The sequence below is a fragment of the Cynocephalus volans genome, chromosome 5 (genome assembly GCF_027409185.1).
Source record: "Cynocephalus volans isolate mCynVol1 chromosome 5, mCynVol1.pri, whole genome shotgun sequence".
In the NCBI taxonomy this organism is placed as follows: Eukaryota; Metazoa; Chordata; class Mammalia; order Dermoptera; family Cynocephalidae; genus Cynocephalus; species Cynocephalus volans.
The window spans coordinates 8,306,669-8,322,984 of record NC_084464.1 but is presented as its reverse complement, the minus strand read 5'-3'; the positions used below and the strand labels follow the sequence as shown (position 1 = coordinate 8,322,984).

The window sequence follows — 16,316 nt, the reverse complement described above, 5'->3', positions numbered from 1 at the left end:
TTGAAAATCAGGTCAGTTGTCTTATAAAAAAAAAAAAATGTCATTCTGGAGCAATCTCATAATTTCTTTGTGATGGCATTTAACTTGTTCCAATAAGCTGAATATAGGTCTAACGGCTTAGAAAGGTTAAATAAAACTTTTTTCTGGCAAGAATACAGTCTGGACGATGTCAGGAGGTGAATACATCCTGGCAAGAGGTATGGAATAGAATGGTAGATTGCCTCACTGCTAGTGATGTTAAATTTGATAACCTGGTTCAAGTTGACAGCAAACTTCTTCAGTATGAGGGATGGTCAGTGAGCCAGCCATATGTCTGTGGGTACTTTGGTGCTATGAAAGTATCTGCTTCCCAAGACCCTCTTTCCAGCTTCAATTATCAAAACCTAAGTCGATGATTTTATTGTTCATTCTACATTTTTTTAGATGGCACTTTTTTCTTTTCTTTTCTTTTCTTTTCTTTTTTTTTTTTTTTTTGGCAGGCCAGTACCGGGATCTGAACCCATGACCTTGGTGCTACAAGGCTGTGCTCTAAACAACTGAGCTAACCAGCCAGCCCCCTAGGTGTCATTTTTCTATAAGGAATTTTCTCTTCTCATCTGGGGATAAACTGCAGTTCCTCCTAAAACAGGGCATACTTCATCATTTTCCCTTTCAATGTTAAATTTTTTATGATTTTTAAATCTTTCTCTTCTTTTCCATTTTTCAATGCTGGATTTTAAAGTAAGAATTAGCCATGTGAGTCATCTCAAATCATGACAAATAAGTGTTTCGCCCCCTTCGTTTCCAGTATCATTAAGGATTTGTGGATTTTTTTTTCAATGTTTAATAAAAAGTTATTACTATCTTTTCTTCGTGATGCTCAAATTGTCCCAAATTTGGGCAGTGGGAACTCCTTCAAGTTGGCTATGTAACTGCAGACAAGATTGACAGAATCCGTCTTTTAGGGCCCCGAGTCAGATCCAGCCTCCTGCCTGTTCTGGTAAATACAGTTTCCTTAGAACACAGCCATGCCCACTTCATTCACATATTTTCTCTGGCTGCTTTTTATACTCTAAAGGCAACAGAAACCACATGGACCAAAAATCCTAAAACATATTCTATGGGGCCTTTTACAGTAAAAGCTTGCCAACCCCTATTCTAGAGGCAATTGATAACATGATATTCTGTGCAAAGGGCTTTTTGTCAGATGACTCTTGTTATTTAATGAATTAAACTATTTTAAATTTATTTTTCTAATTGTTGCTTAGATAGAGAACTATATTTGATTTTTGTATTGATTTTGTAGCCAGGGAATTTCTTAACTTATTTATTCATTCTAATAATTTATCTGTTGATCTTTTTGGATATTATATGATTATGTTATATACATAGAATTTTATTTTTTCCCTTCTAACACTTATTCCTTTTCCTTTTTATTTATTGCCCTAGCTAGAACCACCAGTACACGTGACGTAGAAGTGCTGAAAACCAGTATCCCGTCTCTTTCATAATATCAGGTAGAAAATTTTAATTACTTTAAATACAAAACTTTCAGGGAAATACCTTCGTATATTAAAAGGATACTTAATTCTTGGAAATATTTTCTCTTTAAATACTTTTCTGGGGCTGGCCAGTTGGCTCCGTTAGTTAGAGCATTCTGTTGCTAACACCAAGGTTAAGAGTTCGGACCCCACTACGTGCCAGCTGCCAAAACAGAAACAAAAACCAACTTTTGGGAGTATAAAATTATGTGTTTTATTATAATATCATCTTTTTTACTTAATATATTCTAAGTATTGTCATTAAGTATTATGTTGTTTTTCTTCTACAAGATTTTAATACCTACGTGGTATTCCGTCACAGGCTTAGTTAGACATTAATCCATTTCGTCAATCTCCTATTGGAATTTTCTATTCTCTCCAAGTCTCTGACAAATTCACCGCTTCCCTATTCTCTCTCTCTCTCTCTCTCTCGCTCTCTCTCTCTCACTCTCTCTCTGCTTTTCCTGTGTCTGGTTACTACGGGGATCCCAACCCATGCCTTCGTTGGTGTTCTAAGATTGTGCTCTAACCAACTGAGCTAACTGGCCAGCCCTCCTGTTCTCTTTCACAATGACCACTTCTATTTATAGATACTTAGTATGTAGGAACGATTCGACGTGTCATCTGGACAACAAAGCTAAGTGAGCCCTCAAGAAGTGTACAGTTTGGTTAGAAAACGTTGACACACAGGGAATAGCAAGGCCAAGGGCAGAGGAAGGGCGGGATTGGCACCTTTTGGAACAGAGAGGAGCTGGGAGGAGTGTAAGGGACAGGTCACCCGGGTTTGAAGACCAGGGTAAGGATTTGGGAGTTTATCCCGAGAGCAATGGAGAAGTGGGGGGATGGCAAGACACAACTGGCATTTTAAAAAATGCCTCTTGTTGGCTCCTTTTTAATCTTCAGGTTTCTGTGACCCCTCAATTGATCTATCGTACAATGTCACCAGTTAGTCTTTGGCCACCCTACCCTCTCACCTCAAAATTAATCTGCACATAATGACACCGCCCAAGAAGACATACTTCTCGCTTTACATCATGAAAGAACATGTGGAAACTTCTTGGAAGTTTCTCAGGAAGGAAGAGGAGAGGCTCACAATATACGTGGCAGCCAAAACTGAATCTTTGAATGTTCTCCCCCAACCCCTGCCCCAAAGCTCCACTACATACATCAGTGGCCTCAAATCACTTTTTTCTCACCCCAAACTGAAAACGTCCACCTTTCTCCTTACCCCGCCCCTCTTATCCCCAGCCTCAGTTCTTGCCTTCTGTATCCCTGCAGCCCTTTATGTAGGAGGGATCTTGTCCTCTTGTCAATTTTCCCTGTTTTCAATGTTTGTCTGGGTGGGGGAGAAGGGGAGAGGAAGGTCCACAGAAGGGCGGACAAAGATGTGCTGGGAAGGATAGCCATGATTCTTGGTTTGCTCTGGGCAATGGTTTATTTTGATTTTCAGTTAATATCTGGTGTGGCTATTCATCTTTTGAATTATAAACACGTCGTACTCAGATTACCATCTGATAGTATTTTTACAATAAAGAAAGCTACTTTTTGGTTTGCTTTTGGCAGCTGGCCGATGTGGGGATCCAAACCTTGACCTTGGTGTTACAGGGGGGCTTTAACCACCAAGCTAACTGGCCAACGAGAAAGTTATGTTGGATGGTACTTTAAGGACACTCAAGTGAGGCCCCTCTTAAGGTTGAGCAGCATGAGTCTGAGCGCCTTGGTCCACCGCTCCTCTGTGTTCCAAAGGGTGGTGATGGAGCAGCATTCCCTGCTGCCCCCAGCGTCCTCCAGCAGGCCTTTGCCCACGTGGCTCTTGCAGGGCAGGCAGAGGCCCTGCTCACCCTTCCCAGCCTCTTCCTTGAACTGCTGCATGCCGTCCAGGAAGGCCTGCATGGCATGGTCAAGTCTGTTACTCAAGGACTCACCCCACCCGCATAATAGAACAGGGGCAGCTCAGTGGAGCCATCTGTTAAGGACTTCAGATAGGAGTGGTTTCTACAGGGGACCAGCCTGTACCTCTGAAACGGCAGCCCAGTCACATTGGACAGGGCAAGCAGCAGCAGTGCCGTCTGTCCCCAGGCAGCATTAATCTCATCCCAGTGCACGGGGACAGTGGGGGAGACGACCCAGTCTAAAGTTACTGATGACGCCCAAGGGGCCCTCCTCCCAGGTCTTAAACGTGGCATTGAAGATATTGGTTTTCTTCAGCCAGTGCAGCTGCCCACGGGCGTGGCGCAGCTGGTTCTCCACGCTCCTCAGCTCATCCTACAGTCCCAGCTGTTGCCACTCCAGTGCCCTGCAGTCCCTCTGGACCCACCGCTCCCACTGCTGCAGCTCTGCAGTCTCGGCCTGGGCTGCCTGCAGCTCCGCAGCCGCCCTTGCAAGGTTCACGTCCACGTCCGCCAGCTCGTGGGCCAGCTTTGCCTCCTCCCGTTCCAGGTCCCCCAGCTCTGTCTGCAGCTCCTCCTGCCCCACCTGCTCGCTGGTGTCCAGGCAGTGCCTGTAGTCCTGGCTCTCGAGCTGTTTCAGACTCCGGGTTATCCGACGGAATAATGCCCCTTTCTCTGATCATGAAGAATTTTCCAATCTGGGGTTTGTCTTTTAAGCTTTGGACATTATTCTTGGTTTGTTTTGACCAGGAAAAGTCAGTCTTTTCCTCTGTGGCATCTGGCTCTCCACTCATTCAAAAGTAGTTCCTATTTCAAGATTAGGGCAATAAGAACTATCGGGGCTTTGTGTCTCTACATATAGTCTTTGATTTTTCTGTCATTTTCCTCTTACTGGAAACATAAAATGAAAATTAATTAGTTCCTTCTCATGTTATGTGGCCAGATACAAAAGACCACATAACTGTACTGATAGGAACAATCCACGATAGGTCAATTCTCACACACAGAAAATGGAGTGGTTGTCAGGGACTAGGAGAGGCGGAATGGGGAGCGACAGCTTAATGGCTGCAGAGCTGATGAAGCTGTTCTCTCACTAGACAGAGGTGAGGGCTGCAGCACATGAGAAATGTACTTCATGCCACTGAATTGTAATTTTGAAAACATTAAAACACTTTATTTTATACAAGGGATATAAGTGAAGAGAAAAGATGATAAAATTTGGGAGATGCAGGACAAAGACAAAAACGAGGACAAGCACGGTGGCAGGGAAGGGGAAGGACAGCTCTGGAGTGGGGACTGGTGAGGGTGTTTGTGGGAGCTCTGGAGCCGGGGCTCCCCTTGGTGCTGGTGTTTCTTCCACTTCTTTTGATGTTTCAGGGGTGGTTAGGTGAGCTTGCTCTGGCTCTGTCTAGCTCTTGCTCTTGCTCGGGCTCGGGCTCTAGATCTTCCTCTGGCTCTGGCTCAGGATCTTGCTCGTGCTCGGCCTCGGCCTCGGGCTCGGGCTCGGGCTCAGGATCTTGCTTTCGCTCTGGCTCTGGCAGTGGTCGTGGAGCTGGAGCTGAAGATGGCCTTAGCTCTTGGGACAGTTGTTCAGCCTGGGCAGAAGCTGGAAGTGGAGTGACAACAATTGAAAATATCAACATGAGTTTCTATGTCTCTTCCAATGACAGTCTTTCTGAGAAGCCCAAGTCCAGAGACCCAGCCTCAGGCAGTCTCCCCACACTGCAGGACACTGCATGATTGTTCTGAGTACTCAGTGCCCCTGTCCCCAGCCTGCTTCTGGAAACTCTGCTCTGTGTGGCCCAGCCCAGCCCCCTCCCCAAACCCTCACAGGCACCCACCCTCTTCCTCCTCACCCTCAGTCTCTGCCTCACTGGGCTCCAGGTGCTCCAGCTTCTCCAGCTGCGCCAGAAGAAGATCAGCCTTACGCTCCGCCTCTGAACCCGGCATATTGACACGGACATGGGCCAGCAGAGACTTCAAAGCATGGAATTCAGGAGGCTCGTGGAAGTCAATGGAATAGAATTCCAGCCAGATCTCTAGGATGGAGGACATGGCACTGGGGGAGAAAGGTGGGCAGCAGCATCAGAGGCCTGGCCTATCCCTCTATGCTGCCCTCTCAGGGCTCCCCCGAGTGAGCTGCAGTCTTGTACCCTGTGCCCCTGCCTGACCATAGACCAGCCCCTCCAATGTCCACCCCCAGTATGGCAGCCCCGGCAGAGATGGTCCTGGAAACCAAGGAGGGGCTGGCAAAAGCCTCTGTGGGGGGAGCCTTCAATCACTGGTGTGACCACCTTTCCCTTCTTCAGGGAAACCTGACACCCTCCTCTGTCTGGGTCCCTGCCCCGTCCCTATTGGAATGACCTGTCCATCAGGGCAGGAGGGTGCTGTCTGCTCTGGGCATTACTCGCTGGCACACAGGAGGTGTCCAGGAATATCTGATGAATGAGGAAACAGAGGGAGGCTCTGCTCCCCTGGCCTTCCCAGGGCCCTTGGAAAACCCCAAACTTGAGGTGACACGTGGATGTGCTGCCCAACTGTCCCCATCCAAATCTGCATCTCCTCTTCCCACTGACACTGATCTCTTGACCCTGACCACACTCTGCACCACCAGCACCAGCTGAGCATCCGCATGGGTGAGCATCCCCGAGTGTGAGCGGGATGCTCTGCACACCAGCTCTGGCTCAGCACGGGCTCTGGGGGTGTGGGCAGGGCTGGATGGGAGGGGTGGGGGCAGGTTCTCTCTGGGCTCACTCTGCTCTCCAGCCTCTCGCACACCCTACAGTGCCTGTGGCCCCCTCCCCAGCTCATCTTGACTCCTTTTCCTGCAGGAAAGCCTGTGCCCTGGGCCCTGTAGCAGGAATCATAAGATGTGTGGCAGCCAGAGTTCTGCCACCTCCCCCATCCACAGGCCCCCACCGACCACACACAGTTCTGTGGAGATGGGAGCCCCTCCATGTGCACCCAAACCCCACTCACCATTTTAGCTGCTCCAGGGCTCCGCCATCCCCATGAAAATTGGAAAGAATGCTTCTGTACCTAGAGGAGACCAGGACGGTGTCACATCTACCATATGGTGGCACTACCTGCTTCTCATGTATATTGTGGTTGTCTGACCTCTGACTAGAATGGAAGCCCAGGAGGGCAGGGAATGTAGTCTCCTCGGTTCATTGGAATATGGTCAGTGCCCAGAAAGTCACTGCACATAGTGTGACTTCAGATATGTTTGTTGAAGGAATGAACGCCAACCAACTCCTCCCAAGATATCTGGGTGCACCTGAAGCCCCTCTGCCAGCCTCCAGTCTCCCTGCTTTGAATACACCCAGAAGCCTACAGATAGAATCTCAAATGTGAAAAGAGTGAAGGCCAAGTCAACGAGGTCAGTGAGGGTGTGACAGAGACTTCCTCGTGGGGTGGGGGCAGGAATCCTGAATGAGGATGACCGTGGCCCCTCCAGCAGAACTTTCCACAGGGCTGGACTCAGGAGCAGCACTTTCCATGGGGGACCCACTGGAGCTTGTTCCTGTTACCACCCACTGAACACAGGTGGAAACTGAGGCTCAGAGGGGTGTGGTGACAGTCCCAAGACTCACAGCTGGGAGGCAGCCGAGTGACACTGTGTGATCGAGGGGCAGAGTGCTCACCTGAGGAAAAGCAGGTGCAGCGCCTGCTGGGGAGTGGCAAAGTTCCTGAAGCTCAGGAGAAAGGTGTGCACGTAGGAGTGGTTGCCACGCATGACAGCGGGCACCAGGTGCTCCACCCACTTCTGCAGGGTGCCTGCGGGGACAGGCCACAACCTGTGGGTGGCATCTGGGCTGAGGGAAGACTTGTCTTCACTCTAGGTCAGGACAGGGAAGAGATGCACAGTGAGAGCAACGTGAACCTCCAGGAGGGAAGGGGCTGGAGGCCAGTCTTAACCCCAGGTAGGACATGAGAGGACAGCCTGAGGGCCCAGGGTTCATGTACAGGGTGGTGGTTGCCACCCCCGCAGTCCCCTTTCACCCTCCAGCCCTGACCTGAGGTGTGAAGGCACCAGGACCAGCAGGTTTATAAAGCCCCCACCCTCTGCCCCTGCCCTGGGAGGGTGTCCCATGTCCCCATGTCCCCCCTCACACAGGAGGAGGGTGTGCGGTCACCCAGGGAGGCTCACAGTGCTGGCCTGGCCTGGCCCGCCCTGCCCTGGGACACCTGACGTTACCTTTGGGGACCTGCTGCCAAATGGCCACAGGAGTCCAGGGCGAGGGCTGACCCAGCGCCGGAAGCATCGGACAAACCTCTCAGCCCAGGGCTGCCTGGGGCTACTGCCCCGGGACCTCGGGATACAGCACGACATCTCACTCTGCCTGTGGCCAAGTGAGCTGGGGAAGGGGCTGTGTATAGAATGTGGGTGCCAGGTTACCGAGTTCCGAGTTCCGTTGGGGTCTGTCGTCAAGGAAGTGAGGTCACTTCCTGGTACCTCATTTCCTGAACCCCTCCTCTGTGTACAAGACTGCAAGTGCCCCTCTGGGTACCTGACTGCTGACCCTCCTTCCCCATGAACTCTCTCTATTGCCCACACTTCCACCAACACTGCCTGACCACACCCCTGTGCAAGGCCTGGGTGCAGCCAGCTTCACAGCTCGGACGAGATACATGGAGGTTCAGCCCCAGCTCCTCCTTCTTATCACTTATGTGACCCTGGACAAGCCACTGTGACTCTCAGGACCTTCCCAGTCTCCCCTTCTGCACAGTGGTGATCATTCTAGCATCTCCTTCCTAAGGATGTCATCAGTCATGTGTGAGCAAACATCTCTGAAACCCATCCCATGACCAGTGTCACATGGAGCTAATGGACCAAACTAGAGATAAAAACCCATGACGGTGTGGAAGGTAGCATGGACTACGACTAATGACAGGTCTGGTTTCTGCCCTATAACCTTGAAAATGTTGCTTTTGCTCTTGGCCTGTTTTCCCTGTCTGCACCATAATTATTACAATACACCAAATTTTACACATAAGCAAAGATGTACAGAGTCTGAGTGAAAACAGCCGGCTGCAGAGTGGCAGTCTTGTCAGTAAGCAGTGACATCTTCTTGCATGGTCTTTCTCTCTGGACTTTCTTCTTTCCAGATCCTGCTTGGGTGGATTAATCTGGTACAGGTGACTAATCGTACCCATTTGCATGAGGATCTTTCAAAGTTGCACGATCAGGTTTTACAGTTGAGGACACTGACACAGAGATTTAACTTCCCGGGCTGCGGGGGGCAGGCCCATCTTTTGAAACTAGATGTGTTCGATTGAGACAGAGATGAGGGGGAGTGGGTTAGGGGGCACTCAGCTCCTGGCTGAGGCTTGCCAAATATTATCACCAAACCCAAGCCTGGTTGCTGTGTCCACATGGAAACCCAACAGGCTCTTTGACTTGTGGAGTGGAGCCGGGGTGGGAAGAGAAGGGGAGATCGTGTGCGGGCTGTGGTCCTCACAGTATGGCCCAGCCTGAAACTTCAGGGTGTCTAAAAATTCTAAACTGGAAACTGACTTTCCAGGTAATTAGGAAGGTAAGTTGTTGGAGTGAGCAGGACTGAAGCCATGTTGGGAACTAAAACTGCATGGGTTCTCAAAGATTTGAAAAGGACACAGATCCTTTTTCCCTTGGACTTCATTTCTCTGAGTTCCCTCTTTCCCCATGGTTATTTGATATTTTGAACCTCGGTTATGGGGCAAGATGACGTTCTATACATGGACGTGAAGCTGTTCTCCGGTCAGCCTGGAGCTGCAGAATTGCATGTGCTATCCAAGGAAGACTCACTAAAGCTATGCTGATTCCATCCCTCCAGCAGGACCCTGAGATAACAGCAAGGACGGGAGCAGAAACCAGACGGAGGCTGGCTGAGACTGCACCTGGTTCCTTGCACGTGCCCCTCCCTCCTGCTTTTCATTTCCCGTGCTCCATTCCCTCCGCTCCCCCTTAAACTCCCCTGAAACCCTAAAGTGGTAGACAGTTCTAGTCTGTCTCCTTAGACATCTGATAGTGAACTTCCTGCCTCGCACCAACATTTGGGACTCACCAGTCTTTTGTTTCTGATTGGTGAGCAAGCGGTGGGACCTGGATGCCAGGAACATACTTGTAAAGGTAGGAGGAGAGGACATATTTGATTGAACTCTTTGCAACTCAAGCTGGGGCTTATAGGACTTCAGCTTGTGTTAGTTGATTGGGGGAGGGTTCAAGGAAGGGGTGGTTTTGTTCTAGACTGGGTGCTGTCAAAAAGCAAGAGCAATTCTATGATTATCTTAACTTTTACTTAGAAGCAGGCAAACTAGTGCAGGAAAGGGAGAGAGACATCTGGCCCTTTTGTGGTTTGGACAAAGCTCTTGTTTTTGTCTGTACTTAGACAATTACAGAACGGTCTTGGTTTTTGTCTTGCTCCAGAAAGGTAACAGAGAGAGTGTTCTGGGACATGGTTTATGTTCAGTAGGAGAACTCCATGGCCTGGCTCAGCTATGGTGGTCAGGGGCTGCTTTTTTCCTTTCTCAAAGTTCACATTATAATCGGTTGTTTTTTTCCTTTTTTTAAAAAAGATGACCGGTAAGGGGATCTTAACCCCTGACTTGGTGTTGTCAGCACCACGCTCACCCAGTGAGCTAACCAGCCATCCCTCTGTGGGTTCTGAACCCGGGGCCTTGGTGTTATCAGCACCACACTCTCCCGACTGAGCCACAGGCCGGCCCTTGTTTTGTTTCTTTTCATCAAATACATTCTGTGTTAGTTCATTCCTGTTGCTTATAACAAAATACTTGAAAGTGGGTGATTTGTAAAGAAAACAAAATCTATTGCTTACAGTTTCTGAGGCTGGGAAGTCCAAAGTCCATCTGGTGGTGGTGACAGTGACCCGGGTGTCTCACATTTCAAGATGGTGGAAGCTGACAGAGCAAGACAGAGAAAGACAGACTCTCCTCTTCTTTTAAAGTCCTCAGAACCACACCCCTGACCATCATTTTTAATCCATTTGCTCCTGCATGGTCCTACAATCCAATCAGCTCTTCAAGGCTCCAACTTTCAACTACCATAATAGGATTTCCCACCCTCTTAACAGTCACAGTGGGAGCTAAGTTTCTTTCTTTTTTCTTTTTCTTTTTCTTTCTTTCTTTTCTTTTCTTTCTTTCTTTTTTTTTTTTACAGCAACCAGGGATTTAATATAAATACAAGCAGCATAGAGAAACTCAAAACTATACATAAGCCAAACCCAGATGCCAAGAAGTGGGGATGAAGGCAGGATTTCTGACCCTTTGGTTCAGCCGGCCCCGCAAATAAAATGCAACCAAAAGAAATCAAGAAAATAACCATGATTCCTACTGAGCTGTGGGAGAAAGAGGGGTGACGGGACAAAGGTAGGTGTGGGTGTCACCATGGGGTCAGGTCTGACCCTGGGCTGGGAGGGGGAGGGCAAGGTCCTTCACCACCACATAAGCCAAACCCGAGCCACCCAGGTGCTATGAGGCCCTGCCCGAGCAGGGAGGCTGTGTCACACATGCGGCAGGACCCCGCCCCTGCCCCAGTGGGATCAGACAGTGGCCACCCAGTCCTGCTGGGCTGGAGACTGACACAGGTTCTTCCTCCTTGTTTAGGCTGCCTGTGGAGGACGGGGTCACTGCTTCATGATGGCACCTGGCTCAGCCCCAGCAGACCACAAGAAGCCGGCCCCAGACTCACTGAGTGCCTCCAGCAGCTGTGCGGACGCCGCATCCTTGGCTACGTCATGCCCGTCCTGCCCATCTGCGGCCAGCGCAACCCAGATAAGGCCGCTGAAAGGCACCGGATGACCAGGGATCACCACCTCGTACCGGAAGTGGTGCCAGCCAGCAGGTCCTGTGCCCAAACACTTGGTGAGGAACACCGGGCTGCCCAGCCTCATTTGTTAGCACAGCAGCTGGAGGGCAGCCCGAGCCCCTTGGGACCCTAGCCTGTCCCTAGCCAAGGCCAATCGGCTGCCCTGCGGCTGTAGGCACCGCAGTGAGGGCCCCGCAAGCTGCTGGCGGAGTCGCTGCTTCGGGCCTGGCTTGAGCCACTCCACGGCCACCTGCCCTGCACAGAGGCGTGACAGCCCTCCCGCTAGGGCCTTTGGGGACACGGCGGCCGCGGTGCGCCGCGAGCTGAACTTGAGCAGCGCGATCTGCGCGGGCGCCGCCGGGGCTGGGCAGCGGCAGCGCCTCCTGCAGGCCGGGCCCGGAGGCTGAAGCGCGAGCAGCAGCGGCGGCGGCTCCCGTCGGCGGCGACCCGTCCACGCGCAGCTCGCTCTTCTCGCCGCAGCGGGCGGCTGTGCAGCGGGGCCATGGCGGCCTGCGCGCTGCGCCGCGAGCTTCAGCGGGCGTCGGGAAGCCGCGGTTCAGGCCGCCGAAGGTCATGGGCAGGCGCATCACGCAGGCGGCCCGCGCGCTGCCACAGTGGGATCCCCTGGTGCTTGGAGACGTCCTGGGGCAGCCGCCCGAGAGCTCCTCCGAGTCGGCCGGCGGGCTGCCCACCCGGCCTGGGGCTGGCCCGCCGTCCTTCCTCTGCCCCTCCACCTGCACCAGGCGGATGCCCGTCTCCCTGACCCGCGCCTCCAACGCCGCCTCGTTCTCTGGATTCACCTGCTCACCCTGGAGCTCACACGCCCGCTTGCACTCGTAAGTTTCTACTACAGAAAACCTGGGGAGTTCAAGTCAAGCCTCAGTGAGTTTGGGGGGGACACAATTCAATCCACTACGCTTTCCCCCTACTTTAAAAAAAAAATGACTTTTTGAAAATCAGGTCAGTTGTCTTATAAAAAAAAAAAAATGTCATTCTGGAGCAATCTCATAATTTCTTTGTGATGGCATTTAACTTGTTCCAATAAGCTGAATATAGGTCTAACGGCTTAGAAAGGTTAAATAAAACTTTTTTCTGGCAAGAATACAGTCTGGACGATGTCAGGAGGTGAATACATCCTGGCAAGAGGTATGGAATAGAATGGTAGATTGCCTCACTGCTAGTGATGTTAAATTTGATAACCTGGTTCAAGTTGACAGCAAACTTCTTCAGTATGAGGGATGGTCAGTGAGCCAGCCATATGTCTGTGGGTACTTTGGTGCTATGAAAGTATCTGCTTCCCAAGACCCTCTTTCCAGCTTCAATTATCAAAACCTAAGTCGATGATTTTATTGTTCATTCTACATTTTTTTAGATGGCACTTTTTTCTTTTCTTTTCTTTTCTTTTCTTTTTTTTTTTTTTTGGCAGGCCAGTACCGGGATCTGAACCCATGACCTTGGTGCTACAAGGCTGTGCTCTAAACAACTGAGCTAACCAGCCAGCCCCCTAGGTGTCATTTTTCTATAAGGAATTTTCTCTTCTCATCTGGGGATAAACTGCAGTTCCTCCTAAAACAGGGCATACTTCATCATTTTCCCTTTCAATGTTAAATTTTTTATGATTTTTAAATCTTTCTCTTCTTTTCCATTTTTCAATGCTGGATTTTAAAGTAAGAATTAGCCATGTGAGTCATCTCAAATCATGACAAATAAGTGTTTCGCCCCCTTCGTTTCCAGTATCATTAAGGATTTGTGGATTTTTTTTTCAATGTTTAATAAAAAGTTATTACTATCTTTTCTTCGTGATGCTCAAATTGTCCCAAATTTGGGCAGTGGGAACTCCTTCAAGTTGGCTATGTAACTGCAGACAAGATTGACAGAATCCGTCTTTTAGGGCCCCGAGTCAGATCCAGCCTCCTGCCTGTTCTGGTAAATACAGTTTCCTTAGAACACAGCCATGCCCACTTCATTCACATATTTTCTCTGGCTGCTTTTTACACTCTAAAGGCAACAGAAACCACATGGACCAAAAATCCTAAAACATATTCTATGGGGCCTTTTACAGTAAAAGCTTGCCAACCCCTATTCTAGAGGCAATTGATAACATGATATTCTGTGCAAAGGGCTTTTTGTCAGATGACTCTTGTTATTTAATGAATTAAACTATTTTAAATTTATTTTTCTAATTGTTGCTTAGATAGAGAACTATATTTGATTTTTGTATTGATTTTGTAGCCAGGGAATTTCTTAACTTATTTATTCATTCTAATAATTTATCTGTTGATCTTTTTGGATATTATATGATTATGTTATATACATAGAATTTTATTTTTTCCCTTCTAACACTTATTCCTTTTCCTTTTTATTTATTGCCCTAGCTAGAACCACCAGTACACGTGACGTAGAAGTGCTGAAAACCAGTATCCCGTCTCTTTCATAATATCAGGTAGAAAATTTTAATTACTTTAAATACAAAACTTTCAGGGAAATACCTTCGTATATTAAAAGGATACTTAATTCTTGGAAATATTTTCTCTTTAAATACTTTTCTGGGGCTGGCCAGTTGGCTCCGTTAGTTAGAGCATTCTGTTGCTAACACCAAGGTTAAGAGTTCGGACCCCACTACGTGCCAGCTGCCAAAACAGAAACAAAAACCAACTTTTGGGAGTATAAAATTATGTGTTTTATTATAATATCATCTTTTTTACTTAATATATTCTAAGTATTGTCATTAAGTATTATGTTGTTTTTCTTCTACAAGATTTTAATACCTACGTGGTATTCCGTCACAGGCTTAGTTAGACATTAATCCATTTCGTCAATCTCCTATTGGAATTTTCTATTCTCTCCAAGTCTCTGACAAATTCACCGCTTCCCTATTCTCTCTCTCTCTCTCTCTCTCGCTCTCTCTCTCTCACTCTCTCTCTGCTTTTCCTGTGTCTGGTTACTACGGGGATCCCAACCCATGCCTTCGTTGGTGTTCTAAGATTGTGCTCTAACCAACTGAGCTAACTGGCCAGCCCTCCTGTTCTCTTTCACAATGACCACTTCTATTTATAGATACTTAGTATGTAGGAACGATTCGACGTGTCATCTGGACAACAAAGCTAAGTGAGCCCTCAAGAAGTGTACAGTTTGGTTAGAAAACGTTGACACACAGGGAATAGCAAGGCCAAGGGCAGAGGAAGGGCGGGATTGGCACCTTTTGGAACAGAGAGGAGCTGGGAGGAGTGTAAGGGACAGGTCACCCGGGTTTGAAGACCAGGGTAAGGATTTGGGAGTTTATCCCGAGAGCAATGGAGAAGTGGGGGGATGGCAAGACACAACTGGCATTTTAAAAAATGCCTCTTGTTGGCTCCTTTTTAATCTTCAGGTTTCTGTGACCCCTCAATTGATCTATCGTACAATGTCACCAGTTAGTCTTTGGCCACCCTACCCTCTCACCTCAAAATTAATCTGCACATAATGACACCGCCCAAGAAGACATACTTCTCGCTTTACATCATGAAAGAACATGTGGAAACTTCTTGGAAGTTTCTCAGGAAGGAAGAGGAGAGGCTCACAATATACGTGGCAGCCAAAACTGAATCTTTGAATGTTCTCCCCCAACCCCTGCCCCAAAGCTCCACTACATACATCAGTGGCCTCAAATCACTTTTTTCTCACCCCAAACTGAAAACGTCCACCTTTCTCCTTACCCCGCCCCTCTTATCCCCAGCCTCAGTTCTTGCCTTCTGTATCCCTGCAGCCCTTTATGTAGGAGGGATCTTGTCCTCTTGTCAATTTTCCCTGTTTTCAATGTTTGTCTGGGTGGGGGAGAAGGGGAGAGGAAGGTCCACAGAAGGGCGGACAAAGATGTGCTGGGAAGGATAGCCATGATTCTTGGTTTGCTCTGGGCAATGGTTTATTTTGATTTTCAGTTAATATCTGCTGTGGCTATTCATCTTTTGAATTATAAACACGTCGTACTCAGATTACCATCTGATAGTATTTTTACAATAAAGAAAGCTACTTTTTGGTTTGCTTTTGGCAGCTGGCCGATGTGGGGATCCAAACCTTGACCTTGGTGTTACAGGGGGGCTTTAACCACCAAGCTAACTGGCCAACGAGAAAGTTATGTTGGATGGTACTTTAAGGACACTCAAGTGAGGCCCCTCTTAAGGTTGAGCAGCATGAGTCTGAGCGCCTTGGTCCACCGCTCCTCTGTGTTCCAAAGGGTGGTGATGGAGCAGCATTCCCTGCTGCCCCCAGCGTCCTCCAGCAGGCCTTTGCCCACGTGGCTCTTGCAGGGCAGGCAGAGGCCCTGCTCACCCTTCCCAGCCTCTTCCTTGAACTGCTGCATGCCGTCCAGGAAGGCCTGCATGGCATGGTCAAGTCTGTTACTCAAGGACTCACCCCACCCGCATAATAGAACAGGGGCAGCTCAGTGGAGCCATCTGTTAAGGACTTCAGATAGGAGTGGTTTCTACAGGGGACCAGCCTGTACCTCTGAAACGGCAGCCCAGTCACATTGGACAGGGCAAGCAGCAGCAGTGCCGTCTGTCCCCAGGCAGCATTAATCTCATCCCAGTGCACGGGGACAGTGGGGGAGAGGACCCAGTCTAAAGTTACTGATGACGCCCAAGGGGCCCTCCTCCCAGGTCTTAAACGTGGCATTGAAGATATTGGTTTTCTTCAGCCAGTGCAGCTGCCCACGGGCGTGGCGCAGCTGGTTCTCCACGCTCCTCAGCTCATCCTACAGTCCCAGCTGTTGCCACTCCAGTGCCCTGCAGTCCCTCTGGACCCACCGCTCCCACTGCTGCAGCTCTGCAGTCTCGGCCTGGGCTGCCTGCAGCTCCGCAGCCGCCCTTGCAAGGTTCACGTCCACGTCCGCCAGCTCGTGGGCCAGCTTTGCCTCCTCCCGTTCCAGGTCCCCCAGCTCTGTCTGCAGCTCCTCCTGCCCCACCTGCTCGCTGGTGTCCAGGCAGTGCCTGTAGTCCTGGCTCTCGAGCTGTTTCAGACTCCGGGTTATCCGACGGAATAATGCCCCTTTCTCTGATCATGAAGAATTTTCCAATCTGGGGTTTGTCTTTTAAGCTTTGGACATTATTCTTGGTTTGTTTT

The 16,316-nt window shown here is 49.2% G+C and overlaps 2 pseudogenes; both read right to left on the bottom strand.

Annotated features, from left to right (window-relative positions):
- Positions 1–3,218: 3,218 nt before the first annotated feature.
- On the bottom strand, positions 3,219–4,031 carry LOC134377749 (beclin-2-like; annotated as a pseudogene).
- Positions 4,032–15,381: 11,350 nt separating this feature from the next.
- LOC134377727 (beclin-2-like) lies at positions 15,382–16,194 on the bottom strand (annotated as a pseudogene).
- Positions 16,195–16,316: the final 122 nt, after the last annotated feature.